Source organism: Emydura macquarii, unplaced genomic scaffold (assembly GCF_026122565.2).
Source record: "Emydura macquarii macquarii isolate MOO-44397 ecotype Brisbane River unplaced genomic scaffold, CSIRO-AGI_Emac_v2 contig_1253, whole genome shotgun sequence".
Taxonomy (NCBI): domain Eukaryota; kingdom Metazoa; phylum Chordata; order Testudines; family Chelidae; genus Emydura; species Emydura macquarii.
This window is the reverse complement of record NW_027131390.1, coordinates 31,564,488-31,581,976: the sequence shown is the minus strand read 5'-3', so window position 1 is coordinate 31,581,976 and position 17,489 is coordinate 31,564,488. Positions and strand designations below refer to the sequence as shown.

At 38.1% G+C, this 17,489-nt stretch overlaps 1 long non-coding RNA gene across 1 annotated transcript in view; it reads left to right on the top strand.

Annotated features, from left to right (window-relative positions):
* LOC137153997 (uncharacterized) overlaps positions 1 to 17,034 on the top strand; it is a 35,926-nt gene extending 18,892 nt beyond the window's left edge. Inside the window, exons 3-4 of the long non-coding RNA XR_010920014.1 lie at positions 15,455 to 15,509; positions 16,808 to 17,034. This is a non-coding gene — a long non-coding RNA (uncharacterized lncRNA). The remainder of the gene's footprint in view (positions 1 to 15,454; positions 15,510 to 16,807) is intronic.
* Positions 17,035 to 17,489: the final 455 nt, after the last annotated feature.

Sequence of the window (17,489 nt, the reverse complement as noted above, 5' to 3'; positions counted from 1 at the left end):
CTGCAATTGTGTAAGCCTCTGGTGTATTTCCACTGAATTCTGAAAAATAAATTTGTCTGTTTTACTCTTCAGTCTGTGTAAGGAAGGGTAAGAAAGGTATCTTCCTTTGAACCATGTGGCTGTTAAAGCAATAGTTGCACACACTGGAATCTTTTTTAGTCATATAGTTTTCTTTCTCAGTACAAATTGTCTGGTTGTTTGTCCTTAGTGGTTTGATTTATTAATTTAATACCATTGTGAGCCTTGGAAGCTTGATCCATTTCTTTTTCCTTTTAGTGTTGTACATAATCATCAAGCAGGAAAAAGCTGAGAACAGATATTTTGGCAAAAGATATAGACTAATGCCTTTAAAGTACTGTAGTATGGTACATATTGAAAATTTGTTTTCAAATAGCTGAATGTGTGTTCACATTTCAGAAGGATAGCCTAGAAAGAGATGGATCATATAACTCATCATTGATGGCTCATCATTCCTAACACAGTAACTACAAATTCTATAGTATCATACACAGGAGGTACTGAAGATGTTTAATTAACAATCTTCACTGTGCTCTATTTAAATATTCACTTGAAAGATGCTATTTCACAGAAGGGCCTTAAGAGGAAATTTGCATAAATTATACTTCCTATAGCTTGCTATTTATAACACGTTCTGGGCCACAGAGCGGTCGGATCATGTACTGGAGGATGTCATGTAGCCTAGTGCTGTAAATATAAACACAACTAATTATGTTAATATGGAGTTAAGTCACTTATGGAACCAGAGTTACTGCTAGCAGATTTGCGGGTTTTACTGAAAGTATTCTCACTCCTAGATGAGAGAATTTCAAGTGGCTGGGTTCCTTCCTACTTTAGATCTCTATTCAACAGAGCAAAACAATTAGTCTTTTTTTTCTGGTAAACACACACTCATTTTTTTCGAGTGTGGGTTTCTGTTTCTTTTAACCAGGCAAAAAGAAGAGTCCCTTAGCAGTAATTTCAAGGCTGTTGACCATAGCTGGGAAATAAATATACTGCTATAATCAGCCTATTATACTTAAGCATTGTTTTTGTACCTTTTGTAATTCAGACAACTAAATTAATAAATGCATTATTGTTCTTACTTAGATCACTAGAGAAAAGAATATCCTTTATAGATGTATGCCACTTGTGTTGTGGAATGTAGCTTCTTTTCCATCATGTCGAACATGGATACAAAGCATGTCCCATGCAAACATCTGGAAAATTGGTATAACAAAAAATGACAAGCTGTTTAAATGCAAAACTAATTCCACTTTGGATAAAATCACTTATGATAAATTTATTGAAAATTGAGCCACAGTTTCATATTTGTAGATGAAAAATTGCACTTCTAAATTTAACTGATACAGCCAAAATTATGGCTTAACAGGTTTAAATAGCCAGACATTTTTAGTATAAGTATTGTTTCTTTGATGTTAGAGCTTCTTGGGTACTAAAGCACCCTAGCAATCACTGGAGTAACTTGGTGTGCTAGAAGAAATTGATGATGTACTCTCAAAAAGAGCAGGATACAGTTTCTCAAATCAAATTGCTGTTGAGAAAGTAGCGCAAGAACTTTCCAGGTGATAAATCTGGCTTGTTATGGCGGCCTTGAGCTCAGTAAATTCCTACCAGTAGTAAAATCTGTCTCTTATGTAACTCATTATCAGATCTCAGTGGTTTCTAATGGTGGATAAGTATTGTACTGGTTCTACAGGTGGGGAGGCTTAAGGCCCAAGTTACTGGCTTGGCTAATTTCAGAGACTGGGCATTGCAGCTCCCTTTGCCAGTTACAGTGAAGAAGCTGTGGAAAAAATTCCTTTTCCTCTGACTTGACACTGCCATTTGCAGGTCAAGATAATGGGAGTTACGCCATAGTAAATGCATATGAAATTGCCAGTAGTGAATTTTTATGCAGAAGATATAGCTTCTTTACAGGAAAGTCTGTATGCTGTCAGACCTGATGTTGGCCTTCTTCTAAAGTAGACTAAAATAGACCTAATGTCCTCAGCTGATAGACTAGCTGGGGTCTTGCACTTCCTCACAAAATAAATGACTAGGATAAGAGAATTCTACATTACTTTTAAAAAAAAAAAAATTTTGCTAAATTTATGCTCAATATTTGCTCCTACATGGAAAAAAACAAAACAAAAACCAAACCCAAATTTAAGTTCTTTGGACTCCTCTAACAGATGTAATACCCACAATCAAAGTTCATTTTAAAGCCAACTAGATTATCAATTTTGAATTTGCCACATAGCAATAGGCTGAACTGGAGAGCTTAGTATAGGGCATCAAATGTCTGCTAGGGACATAAGCTCTAATTAACAAGTTTCTAGTCGCTTTGCCTTGCCAAGAATGCAAGATATATGCAAATTCCCACAAGTAAATAAATACAGGCCATCAGGATAAAGAACGACTGTGGATAAGCCACGACACATTGTACAGCTTAGTGGAGTGGGTTATAGTTGTGATTTCCTATCCCTTTCAGTGTTTGAGCACTTCCCCTCTCCCTCAGTTTTATTTTTCAGTTTTTGCTGCCTGAGCAATAAAGCTGCCATCACAGCTGACAGCTGTTTGTCAAGAACTATGTGGACTATTCTGCCTGGTGAGGTGATCAAGATGACTTCATTGTGCACAAAAAAAGTGTTCTTATCTCAGGTTAGGTACCTTGGGTAAACATGGTAGGGAAGACAGGGGACTCTGCTTTTAACTCTGGTCTTCAGCTTATTTTAAAACCTAGGGGGAAGCCTGGGTTGGAAATCTAGCTGCTAACCTGAGTTAAAAGTGAAATTGCTGTGTTTTCCCTGTTTTAATTTGGGTTATCTAACTTTTTTTGTGCACTGAAGACATACCTGTAGTCAGCTTTTACACATTCTTTCCAACTTCCAGGGCACTTACTGGAAGTTGGAAGAGGCACCTGGCTGATCTGCCTTCTGCAGCTCACTATTCTTTCCAAGTCCTTTCTCTTTGATTATTTCATGAGGTGCGTAGGAAGGGAACCCTGCTTCTGCACATGTGCAAAGATCTGGGGTTAGGGAGAATTCAAAGGAATTTAAGAGAGAGAGTGCATTACTTCCTTTTTCTGGGGACCTTCTGAGCCCTGCAAGAGGAGGGAACCCCCTGTGGAATAGTAAGAGGTTTGGCTCCCTTGGTGAGCAATGGACTTGTTGACCCTTAAAAACATCCGCCCCCCTTCTTTGAGCTCTTGGAGGCCCGTTCCATGGAGCTTCTGCTGGTTCACCAAGTGCTAACCAACTTTGTGAGCTAAGCAGCCTTGTTAATTTCTGACAATCTCTTAAGGATCGGCAGTAAGGTGGAAAAGGGTGAGATTTTGGAACACCTTGGGAATTCCTATGGAGGACTGAAGGCTCCCACAGGCAACTGGACAGAAGTGTATTTATCGCCTATGCCCTTTGTATGGACCAAGGCACCAGAGAAGGTACTCTCAGCAATTTCATGAATGATGGAGGGGAAGATGTGACATGCTGCATGCTTATAGGGTCAGTATTAAGGAGCCTAAGACCCACTTGTTTTAAGAGAGTCTGTGCTGCAAAGTAACTATTCTGAGCTATCTATTCTATAGCAAGATTTCCAGTTGATAGAGAGGCACAATGTGATGCGATAGTTTGCTTTGTTTCCTGGCCTTTCCACCTAGCCCAAACATGGTATTGGAACGGCTGATGTAACCCAAGACTGTGAAGATGCTTGAAAGATTTTCTTGACTTAATTGAAGGGAAAAGAAAATGAAATTACTGAGGGGTTAGGGGAGAGGCCGAAGAATGATGATTCTAAAAGATGCGGAAGCCTCTTCAGTGATCAAAAATGACCAAGTAGACACTCACACATGGTTGTGTGTTTGACCCTGCAACCAAACACTGATAATAAGCATAACCCTTCCAGATTAAGAAGCTTTTTATAACGTCATCCTTCCTTTTTCCAGCAGTATTATGTAGCTGGCTGGTCATGCAACAATAGACAGTCTTCCTGTCTTTCAGTTTTTGTAATAACACTGAGCTCTAGATTATCAAAAGCTTCCATGTTTAAAAAGTAGGGTACTATTGTGTGCTAGTTTTGATTTTTTTTTCTTGCTCTTGTTAAATTTCTCAGAAGAATCATGACTTTGTGGTATAAATGAGATTTTATATCTTTGTATTTGAATGTTGGTAAGACTTCTGTGACTTCCATGCAGCCAAGCAAGGATGCTAGGTCATGTGAAGTCATTTTCCCATGCCCTCGTGATAAAACACTCAAGGTAATAACACTTGTTCTGTCTGCTAATATTGTGTTCCCTTTATGTGTATGCTGCTGGGCAGATTTTTCTTAAAGCTGAATGTTAAAGCAATAGTTAAGTCTCTAATAATATCTAGTTTGTGCAAGAGCTTTGTGGAACACTCATCCCTTGCATTTGGGTTTCATGACTAGTTTCCCCATGTTGAAAGAGCAAATTAACTTTGCTGGAAGATTTTATAGGATGGAAAACCATAACAATGTCAATTCTCTAAAAGACAGTTGTCTTAGTTTTTCATTTGTCCAAACTGAAGCATGTCCAGGCAAATGACCCCAGCACTATGCAGTACATAACAGGGTATGACCATACTTCAAATTGCATAGATGTTTGGGGTGGTAAGTTAGGGCACACACAAGAAGTTAAGACCTGTATTGTATCTGTCTTTTTAAAGGTGTCTGCCAATTGTAACTAGAATTAGCAACTGGGAGGTATATTAAGTCTCTGGCTGCTGCTGTTGTATAATCATAAAACAGCAGCCTAGGAATACTTTTCTTTCTATATCTGTCCTGGATGGTGACTATTTCTTACATAAGCAAAACGTACTACAATAGTTGTGCCTAAGTCAGCTGGAGACTACTGCAATGTGCTTTATATGGGCTATGCTGTAAATGGAGGGCTAATGTGGAATGCAGTGGATACATGGTGTGCTTAGCTAGAAACAGTTTTCTAGGCTATGCCCTGGTTACCCAATTGGGTTTCATGTTCGGGTTTTTTTTCTGACCTATACATTTGTAAATGGCTTGGAATCTGCCTATTTGAACGTATTCTTCACACCATGCTGCTACCTTTGAGGACAGCAAGGTGCATCAAGCCCCTTGACATAAAAGGGAAAGAGTTACTGAAGAGACCTCACCTTACTTATTTCCCTCCCTTCCATTGTCCAAAAAAGCCTAACTGTGTCTGTCTTCTTGATATGTTACAAGACCCATCCTTCACCATTAACTAGGGGAGAGGGTAATAAGGTCATATATAGGCATGCTAGGGTAGTATTGAATATTTATCTCTAGGGATGCATATTTAATATGGCAAAGAAGCCTAGAAGGCAGGATAGGTGTTTATTTCTATCAAGCACTATAAACGAAGTGGGAACTCTCATTAAACCAAAACACAGATCAAGGTTGGGGCAGAGTTTAGAAAAGGACATATTCAATGAGTCTGAGCCGATTATCTGCTTTGCATGGAAATCTTGTGAATTTCAAAGTGTCTCCTGGTTTCATTACCCAATTCAATATAAATTAGTTGCTTTGTTTTACTGTAAGAGTTTTAGCCATGCTTTGAATTGAAATTATAAGTTAACATCTCTGGGTACGAACCCAAGTTACAGAAAAACCAAATAATATTTGCATGAAACCCAGCAAAGCAACACTGAAGTTTCATGTGGTGTTCATAGCTAATATTGTCATTGCAAATGCGTAAATCACGGGTCAAATTTTCCCAATTCATGCAGTCAGTTTGTCAGATGAGAATTTATTGCTTCAACTCTTTTAAAAAACAAAACCCTCTAGGCATCGGTATATTCATCAGGCTCACATCCTATGAATGAAAAGAGAAAATAAAAACCATTTAAATACTGGCAAACACATCTCAACATACACCTGCCTCAACACTCATAATAAAGAGGGGGGAACACAGGCCTTGCAGCATTTTTGGAATGCTAACAGTTCTGGGCTTGGACAGACCAAGGGTGGGGTGAGTTCCAAGGATCCTTCACAGAGAATGCCTCGCCAGCATCTGTGTCTCATCCCTCCCTCATGGATGACTGGTTTTAATGTGTTCCCAATGTACACCTTCACTTAATGAGTGTCTGGCATCATTCTTTGCTAGATTCGGCTTGCAAATTGTTCCAACTAATTTAGCTTATGCCTTCACTTTAAAAAGGATGCGGGGAAGCTGTTTATTTCTTGAGCTGCTTGTGTAATATTGAAACACATGATGGTAAAGGCAGAAAGCTTGTATCATGATGGATTTGTGCATGTGATGTTGCCCTCTGGTGGCTGGCCCACAGATAATAAGGCATGTTAACAGATAAAGGAGCTTTCTGTAATGTGACTGTTTGATGCTCATGGATAGAGCTGAAGGGTCACGGTTCTCTAATTAGGGCTTCCTATTATGAAATAATTAAGTCTTTTATTCACAGCACAGACTAGTTACAAGCTACTGATGTTTGTTTTGTAGAATGGTTGATGAAATAACTTCATTAGTTTTAGGCAAGTGAAGTGTGTGTGTGTGTGTGTGTGTGTGTGTGTATATCTATTAAGCCACTCTATTTCTACTATTAACAAAACTGATTTTTTAAAATCTCAGTATCAAGCTAATGAACTGTGTATCAAAGTATCCTAGGCTTTGTAAGAAGAGTTGTACCCATATTAGAATCTAGAAAAGATGGGTCATTGGGTGACAGTTCAAGCAGATTTCCCTCTTAATTCTTGAGTGCAAACAGTAAATTGAATTGTCCAGTTAACTTCAAAGCAGAGGTTCCTGTGATTACAACTTGGATAGCCCTGACAAAAGCGTTAATGTAAAAACTTGCCCCAAGTTTTCTCATGTCATTTAACAAAATATGCTCATGACAGCACCAATTGGAGCTCTACGGTAACTTAAGTGTTGCCATTTTTATCACTATGCTATGTAACTCTGCTCAGAGGCTAGTGTAAGGACAGTGATAAAATGGTATATCTGCCAGTGACTTTTCACAGACCACCAGCCACGGGTGGTGGTAGTATGGAATTCGGGTCACTTTCAGAGAAACTTTGTGCAGTCAAAGCCCGGGTGTGTGCATGTGTGAACTGCAAGTGCAGCCAGTTCAAAGTTGAAAAGAGCTCATGTTACTCATGGCTTTCTTTGAAGTAGTGAAAAGGCTTAACTTGTGTTTTATCCGCAGGCTTTCCCTTGCTTTTAAATGGCACTATTTTGTGTGTTTTTCTTTGATCCATCATGTAAGTGTACTGCACAAGTGTAAAAAGCTTGAGCTCTTTTCTTCTCCACTAACTGAGTTACACCCTCCACAGCAAGAGGAAGATTCATTTTTTCTGATAGAGCCATATGTGTGCATCTATAACACTTGCTTTATAGGAAATTGCCAGGAGCGCCAGTGTCTCTGTGGCTCGTTTCCATTTATTTATTAGGTTCACAGAATTGTCAACATGAAATATGGACAGCAAATGACAGAAAAATCATCTTTTTGAGTGTTTCAGTGCCATTATTTAATAGCAATAAACACAGTAAATCATGTGGCTTAGTTAAATTCTTCATAGGAAACACATTTAAGAAAGAGAGGATCAGAATCTATGAGGGATGCTTAAATGAAGATCTGCACCTGTAATATTAACCAATTCTTAATGATAAATAATTCAACTCATTTTTGATTCATTGCTGAAGGTTACAAGTTTTGCAGGCTTATATGGTGAACTTTTGCTTGGGTACTAAGTAAACAATTGGATTAGTTTCAGTTGAACAGTATCACAAGGATGGTGGTGCGGCCATTGATGTTGGGATCCATTCAAGAACGAGTTAATAGGACACTTTACCTAACAGATTTACAGAAAACTGCTTTATATAAACTGTCCATGATAAATTATCCATCAGTTTATGCAGGCCTTGTGTGTTGATTATTCTTGTTAACTAAATGTAATACTTTATAAAACTTATATGCTAAGGCTATTTTGAATTATACATTGTTCACTATATAGCAATAAGCGACTTGTGAAATAAAAGCAGACTTGCTCAGGCATCAGGCATAAAGCAAAAAAGAACAAGGTTTTGCTGGACTGAACAATTCTGCTCTAATAGGGAGGTTGAGGAAGGAGAAGAATTTGTAACAAATAGAAAATCTCACTTAGACTTTTTAGGTAGTGATAAAATATATGCCTTCATTGAACATGAGAATGGCTATACTGGGTCAGAACAATAGTTCATCTAGCTCAGTATTCTGTCTTCTGACAGGGGCCAGTGTGAGGTGCTTCAGAGGGAATGAAGAGAATGGGGCAATTACTGAGTGATCCATGCCATATTGTCTAGTCCCAGCTTTTGGCAGTCAAAGGTTTAGGGATACCCAGAGAATGGAATTGCATCTCTGATCATCTTGGCTAATAGCCATTTATGGACCTGTCCTCTGTGAACTCATCTAAATCTCTTAGGTAAGCCAAGAAAGAATTTGAAGAAGAATCCACAGAAGACTAACAGCATAAACAAATTAACAGCAAAATAATTTTAAGTACATAAGAGGTAGGAAGCCTGCCAACCAATCAGTGGGGCCCCTGGATGATCAAGATGCTAAAGGAGCACTCAAGGAACACAGAACAGTTGTGGAGAAGCTAAATGAATTCTTTGCATTAGTCTTCACTGCAGAGAGTGTGAGGGAAGGGGGTGACCTCTGGTTCTTGTGTTATGTGAATGGGTAAATAAGACTTCCTTATTCACTTTATCCACTGCATTCATGATTGTAATGATCTCTGTTATATTCCTCCTTAGTTGTCTCTTTTTTTTTTTTTTTAAGATGAACAGTCCCATCTTTTTATCCTCTCTCCATGTGGAAGCTGTTCCATACCCTTAATCATTTTGTTGTCTTTCTCTGTACTTTTTCCAGTTCCAATATATCTCCTTTTGAGTTGGGGTGACTAGAACTGTACTCAGAACTATGCTCAGGTGTAGGCATATCATAGATTTATAAAGTGGCATGGTATTTATAGTCTCATCTATCACTTTCTTAATGATTACTAACATTTTCTTAGCTTTTTTTGACTGACACTGCACACTGAACAGATATTTTCAGAGAACTATCCATGATGATTCCAAAATCTTTCTTGAGTGGTAACAGCTAATTTAGGTAATATTATTTTGTATATATAGTTGGGATTATGTTTTCATATTTATTCATCATTATTTATAAATATTGAATTTCATCTGCCATTTCATCACTCATTTTGATGAGACCCCTTTATAGCCCTTCACATTCAGTTTTGGACTTAACTATCTTGAGTAATTTTATATCATCTGCAAATTTTGCCACCTCACTGTGTACCACCTTTTCCAGATCATTCTGACTACCTAGAACAGCACTGGTCCCAGTATATATTATTAGGTGAGCTTGCTATTTACCTTTTTCTACTATGAAAACTGACAGTTGATTCCCTTTTTGTTTCCTATCTTATAATCAATTAGTCATCCATGAGAAGATCTTCCCTCTGATCCCATGACTGCTTACTTTACTTAAGAGCCCTTTGGGTGGGACCTTGTCAAAGGCTTTCTCAAAATCCAAGTACACTAGATAAACTGGATCACAGTTATCCACTTGATTGTTGACCCTCTCAGAGAATTCTACAAGACTGGTGAGGCATGATTTCACTTCACAAAAAGCCACATTGACGCTTCCCCAACATAGTATGTTCATCTCTGTGTCTGATAATTCTGTTTTTTATTATAGTTTTAATCAATTTGGCAGGTACAGAAGTTAGGTTTTCTCGCCTGTAATTGCTAGGATCTTCTGTAGCTTCTTTTGAAAATTGGTGTCACATTAGCTGTCTTCCAGTCATCTAGTACAGACACTGATTTACGTGATAGATTACATACCACAGTTAGTAGTTCTACAGTTTCATATTTGAGTTCCTTCTAAACTCTTGGGTGAATATCATCAGGTCCTGGTGACTTACTACTGTTTAATTTATCAATTTGTTCCAAAATCTCTCCTATTGACACTCAGTCTACGGCAGTTCCTCAGATTTGTTGCCTAAAAAGTATGGCCTCACATCCTCTGCAGTGAAGACCAGTGCAAAGTTGTGTGTAGACCACATAAAACAAATGTAATGAAAATTTGATTCATTTGGAGAGATGAATAAGTAAATATAAAATCTTCAGTGTGACATTAGGTTAAAAAAATCTGCCTTAATGGGCAATGTGAATTCTAGAGCCCCCAGGAAGTAATGTAATCCTTGATTTAGTTCAAACCTCTTCCCAGCCAAGTCTCAAGTCAATATTTACTTGAAAGAGAAATCCTCTAAGGTAAGTATATATATATGGAGTTAAGCTGAACCTGACCAGCCTCTGCAGCATGAACTCCCAGTCAATCCTGCTTTAGTGGCTAAAAAACTGTGGAGGTTGGGGCAGTTTGGAAACATCTTTGGATGCCTTCAGTTAGTTATTTTTCCTTTGAGCCTCAGAGACTATCCCCTTCAATGTTTTGCTATTTTTAAAAAATCCTATCTGGTGGAACAAACAATCTTGAAACTCTCTACTAGACTTAAATGTTCACAAATAAGTATTTCTCAAGATTTTCACTCGCATACACTAAAAATAAATTTCCTCCCTCTTTAAGTTAGGAATGAAAACTATTGCACAAACCCAAGATCTAGCTGGCTTAGATTTCTGCCAAATCTGATTATATTTGCCATGCAATTATATTATCTGATGGTTTGTATCCTCTTCCTGTCATTTTGCATACTGTCCTTGACTGGCTCTATTTTTTACCACAATAAGTGAATGCTTAAATATTGTCTTTTATTATTTGTACTACCATCGAGCCCTAGTCATGGGTCAGGACCCCATTGTGTTAGGCATGTATAAACACAGAATAAAAAGATGATCCTTGTCCCACAGATCTTATAATCTTAATATAAAACAAGAGACAGATGGATACAAAGATATGGAGAGTACAAGTAAGAAATAAGACCGTATAGGTCAAAATGAAAGGCAGGCATCTCGGCATACTAGCAGCCTAATCAGTCAGATCATTTGTAAGCATGGCAGAAAAGGAGTATTTTAAGGACGTATATGAAGTAGGATAATGAGGTGGCATTGCAGATCTTTACAGGAGCTCCTCCCAAGCATGAGTGGTAGCATGGAGAAAGCACTAAGGTATTTGAAAATGCAACAAGTGGACGATAGAGGCTGGTGTCATGGGGAGGCAGCATTCAACCTCCCTATAACGAATGCAAGATTATGGGTAAGGTAGGGATAGGCTATGCAGGCCCCTGATAGGGAATACAGGTAGCATATGTCTGCTGTGATAGAGAAAGGGGAAACAAGTGGAGAGTTAACATGGTCAAGCTGAGCGGCTAGGAAGCTGATCTTTCCATCAGCATTCTGAATGGATCTGTGTGGGGCAAGATTGTGTTCATTGAGATCAGAAAGAAGAATGTTGCAGTAATCAAGATGCAAAATGGTGATAGTCTGCGCAAGAATTTTAGCTCTGTAGAAAGTTAGGCCATAAGTTAGAGATGTTGTGAAGAAGCTATCTGCAAGATTTAGGCATAGCTTAGATGTGAGTATCTAGAGAGCAATTTGAGTCAAAGATGATGCCGAAATTACAGGCCTGAGTGACAGCCAAGATGATGTGGTTGTCCCCAGTGATCAAGAAAGGAGAAACCAACATATATGAAGTAGCCTATGTGTTGTTTCAGCTATTTTTTACTGTTAATGTGAAAGTGGGTGTCTTCTCAGCAAGTAGCTGATCAAGAAGTAGTTAAGATACACATTTCTATTCTATGATAAAATACATACTTTATACACAGGCTGAGTGTGTTAACATAAATATGAAAGGGAAAAGAAGTGCCAGTTGTCTAAATGTGTCAGCAATGTACCTAAGCTTTTGAAAGTGAAGAGGCTCTACCTTATTCAGTCAACAATGAGCTTGAGATCTAGTTAAGTGGCTGAGTTAAAGAAACTGTTGGGGTACTTGTGTTGTGAATGCTGCATTATAACTGTCTTTAGATAACTTGATCCTTGCTCTCCTTCGGAATCCACTTCCTTTTGTAGCTAAGCAGTAAAGCTTCAATATTCAGCTAAACCTACGAAAAAGCAGTTAAAATACACTTTCTTAAACTACTTTTATTGAAACAATAAAACATGACAGGGAATTAATATTTAAATGTATAATTAAAATATTTTACTATAAAAATGATAGTCTTTCCATATACTCAGAATGCACTCTGATTTTTTATCATGGTTTCTCTTAGTGATAAGTTTACTTGTAAACCTCTCCTTCAGCTGCATACTGTTGGGGATGAGGCAAGTAACTGAATTAGTAGTCCATGCATGGTAAACTGTACATCAGTTTTATGTTGTAAAGCAAGTTAATGAATGGGGAAGTGTAAAAACATCTTAAACTCAAGAAAGAATAGCAGTCTGAAGGCCAAGCTAATGACTTCATAATGGAAGAACAGCTGAGTCTCTGGTCATGTGTGCAAATCATTCTAGCTGCATACAGAAAAAGGATGCATTAGAGTAAAAAAATCAGGTCCTAATCCATTACTTGCTGAATGACAAGTGAAGATAGCCACTGGTCTTCAAATAATAAGTAATCTGGAGAAGGGATTCTTACATTCTCTGTGTACAATGCCTAGCATGATGGGGCCTGGACCCTGACCCTGGCTGGGCCCTTGAAGGTGTTAGTGGAATACAAATGAAAACAAGGATTGTACTCAAACAGGTGAAGTGACTGTCTTGCAGGTAACACACAGGTGTTGATGCAGAGATTAGCAGAAAGATAGTTACTGTCAAATGACAGACGCAAGCATGCTGCAAGAAGAAACCAGGGACTGAATTTTCATGAGTGAAGCACCCCACTGCTCTCATGTACATACTTAAAGTGGTCATGTCTTCACAATTGCTCTGTATTCAGCAACTTCCATTGTACTCAGAGGACTTAAAATTTGGCCTCATATATTTTTCCTATGTCAGAAATATTATACATACATGCACAGAAGAAGAATGTTAAGAGGTAGTAGTAACAAGTGGGAGGTAGAAGTTGTCCATAGTTTAGACCATGTATTGTGCACCATAAACTCTGTTCTTTAAAGTACTGCAGAATGCTTTCTAACCATAAGTCTATCCATACTGAGAGGTGTATATGTTAGAGAACTCCAATGGCTCTTGCAATCTGGGTTTTTTTTTTCATGGATAATAAACATATATAGAATAGGTTGAAGAGGTAAGACACTGTACTGTGAATTAGACCATTTTATTGATGTCAGTCGTACAACAACAGTGGGGCTTAACTTGAAAAGGATCAAGTCCTGGTCATCTCATTCATCAGTCAGGAACTGAGTACAATAGCAATAACTAAAATGAAACCAACCATAAATTGTTTAAAACATTGGGAGGGGAAATGGATGAGAAGGTTGAATTTTGTTAGTTTTGACATTATACTGCAGAGTTCAAATATCTAAGATTTTACATAACAACAAAGATGACTTTTGTTCCCTCCACAATTTCTGTGCTTGAGAACAGCTGAATGACATTTGTGGGGGCACACACAGACTACTAAATCATCTAAAGCAACTTTGAGAAAAATAGTCAGATGTGCAGTGGTTGCCATCAAGAAATCAATATTTGTTAACATTGAGATGGGGCTCAGGTAATATCTTATTTAGAATTCAAAACAGAACTGTGGAATCTCAGATAGCATCAAATGGTAACAACTGGTAAATGCTGACACTTCAGTGACAACCACTGTAATTACCTGGCTGTCAAATACTCTGTGAAATTACTCTTTGGTAAACCAAATTCTTGCTCCTCTAGGATACACAGCATTCAGATAACTGCCTAAGGGGAAACTTAGAGCTGAGTTCTTGGAGTATGTGTTTTAATGATCTTTATGACATCCCCTATTAAAGCTTCCATCTAGTGCTTCTTGTGTACAATCTGGCTTTGCAGTTATTCTGTCCTACAAACTGATCCAGCTTACAACTTGATCTGATGTCACAGCAGTTCTATCAAAGCCTACTATGTGCATTGAGAAACTCCTAAAGCACAAGCTGTATTCTTTGTTTTTATTTTTTATTGCTTGATGGCATGCTTGTCAGAAACAGATAAACACTTCAAAGAGAAAAAGGAACTAGTTATTTCTTTTGAGACAGATACCTCATTACAGTGCTCCTGAAGTGCTGTAGCACAATCACTTCCTTAGTGAGAGTCCACATTTCCCCTGAAATGTCTCCTGTAGAAAAGCATTGTGTGCTGCTAGCATTGTAATGCTCTCCTGTGCTCCTTATGAACTGCAAAAAGAGGATGGAAATTTTGATTTTGAATGAGAGTTCAGTCTCATGATCAGTATATAGAGAAGGGATATCTGTAAGATGTATCACAAAGTGCCATTAAACATCATTATTTAAGGGCCTTGTCTTAAATTCCTTGGGGATGAAAGGGAGCAGGGAATGAAGAATTTGGACCCTGATATGCTTATCACCCTGAAAATGTGAGTCACAAATGGTATACACTGGATGACAAGTAAGGCAAGCAACTTGGAAACAGCCTAATTGCAAGATAGTTAAATTCAGTGGTCTCATGAGAGCAATTACTAAAAACAGCCGTGAAAGCTGCTAGCAACACACAGCTGGAAAAATATATTCCAGAGCTCAATGTTTTTGTCCTGTAAATTCAGTCAGCTCCCTTGTGTAATCCTTGATGTTGGGTATGCTGATTGGCAGGAAGGTTGAGAGCTGAAAATGTGTTACGATGAGAAAGAAAGGGCAATGTTAAAATGGGAAATCAGCCCTGTGGCTTGTTTTGTAATGCCATGTGATGGAATCAAGTGTAACTGTTTTAGTTCCCATCTCTACCTTGTTCCAAAAACACTAAGAGTTTGTATCAAAGACAGGCAGTGTTGTGGGGCTCTGAAAGTGGTTCTGCCATTCTCTCTCACTGACAGGAATATATGGTCAGGGAGGCAAGAGTGCATGGGTTGGAGGATAGGGTGGTACTCAATTGCATGAGACTCATGCAAGGAGCCCCCAGAGGAAATATTCATGTCAGTATAAAAATTTAAAACTGTACAGTAAATCATCCTGCAGTTTCACAGTAATTAGCTAAACATACTTAAATTATACCCTGATAGCTGCTACATACATAAACACTGGGCTTAATATGGACTGAGGTGCCAGGTCTCAAAGACGAGACACATGCATGCTAGAAAATTTCTCTTGTAACTCACTCTTCATATGCCAAACCAATTGCCAAGATTTGTGCACTGACTAAATTGGTTGTGATAAGAGCTGATTAAAATGCTTTAAACTATCATTCATTAATTTTTTTCTTTGCACCTGGAAACTCTTGCAAAAGGTCGGTTTGCATATGAGAAGGAATAACCTGGGAATTTTGCTTCATTTTTTTCTCATTTGCTTCTTTCCCAGGGTGTTTTTACGTTGATTTTTTTTTTTCTTTTTGTTGTAGCATTTGAAAAGCTAAAGGAGAAGATATCACTGATTTTTTTGCATTCAGTGGTGTGGTAAGTGATGCATTCAGGGGGAGGAGATAATACAAACTTTGGTACATTTTAGAATATTTCATGAGCATTTTAAACAATGACTTTGAAATTGGTGTATTGGCAAAACTGCTTGCTTTTTTTGATCTGCATGCTTTAGCAGATAGTCAGTATTACAAGTAACTAAGAAAATCACAAAATAAAATAAACAAAGGCATTTGTGTTAATATTGACAAACTAGACATGCAAACATGAGTCCTTTTTTTCAGGTAAATAGAGGTATATTCAAAAATTTTAAATATGTGCCACTTATAATGTCCCCTGCTTGCAATAAGAATCTCATCACCCAATATTGTTGATGTTTTGTAAGCAGGCATCCGTATAGCTTTTGTGAATGCTACTGATTCTGTAATGTCAGGATTGTAGGAAAAGAGGAAAATTATCTTTACTTTAAGGAATTTGTTTAAGGGTCTTTCTAAATGTGGAAGGTATGGATACTACTCCACTGCATCCCCAAAACTCTCCTGGAGTCATACTGACCTTCAGACACTTACTTTTAAAGGGGTAGGGTCCAATGAGAACACCCAATGAAATGACCTTAAAAATAACAAAGAATATTGAAGAAAAACTAACAGGATCCAGACACTTAACACACATGGCAATTTGATTCTCTGTATTCTGTTGTATTTCACGTTCAAGTTTTGTGCCTTTTGGAGTGTAACCCAAGCTAATTAAATCACAGTTCCTCCCGAGGGCTGGCAGTTTCTGAGAGTGCGATAACAACTGCACCACACTGATGAGGAATGACAAAACATGTGTATGAGGGTGCTGTTTCTGCCTTTCCAGATATGGTATGCAGTTGACAGTGTCACGGAGTTTTCACAACTGTATAGTTCAGCTCACACAAAATAAGAATGTATAACTGGAGAGTGCTATTGGCCGTCCTGTTCTGTGTTCTTACTATTATACTGGTAACAGCAGGAAGTGGGCATGGTGACACAGGGATTTTATTCTCTACTGCAGCCCTGACCTTGGACAAATGGTTAAAACTTGCTGTGGTGCAGTTTCCTGTCCATGTAATTGGGACGATACTTGATTCTCAGGGGTGTTGATGCATCGTTCTCTGTTAAGCTCTTTGATAGCTTATATGAATGGAATGGTGTAGATGTAATTAATAGTAGATGAGTCTGCTTGCTCCCTCAAATATGTTGCCTTGAGTTTGTGTCTGCTAGGACATGAAAATTGCTTGCCTAATGTCCTTGGCAGTAGATTGTGATCACATAAGGAAATAATGCAATTAAATAATAACTTCTTCATTGCAGGGTCCAGATGAGAAGAAAAGATGTGTTGGGGGCAGAGACATTTCCTTAGACAATGTTCAACTTGTAAATAAGAGATAACAGAAGGATTAAAGACTTGGTTCTGAGGTATAAATCCAAATGTGACCCCAACTAAAAAGTCAGCATTAAACTTCAACAGGTTAAGGTTTAATATAAGTTTGCATATTTTTTCTGAATTTAATTTGTCAAGCGTAGTACAGACAAGGAGCGGCTTGGGTATTCATAAGAAAATAGTGGTATGTTTTCTGTTGGAGCCACCTGTGCACCTCTACCCACTGGGATGCGTATAATAGGAGAATTTCAGTGGGGGATGAGAAGAGGATTTTTACTCAAACAGCTTAGCTCTTGGTGGGTTTTCACCACAGCCAATTCTATAGGAAATATTTTTCAGGTGTTAGAATTTTGAACTTGGCACTATAGTGCAAAATAGATCCTTCCAAATGAGCCTTTTCCAGCTTCCAGTGGCAAGGGATGTTCATCCCTTCATGTGAGCTTAATGCCATTTGTAGGATCCTCCTGGAAAGGTTGCCCAGTTTTCCTTTCACCTAAAAAAACATTGATAGACATGAGCAGCGTGCTGGCAAAAACTAAGCACACAGAAGTATGCAGTGGATCAGCTTTGCTCTCAGCAATAGGCAACATAGTAATCAATAGGAATTACTTG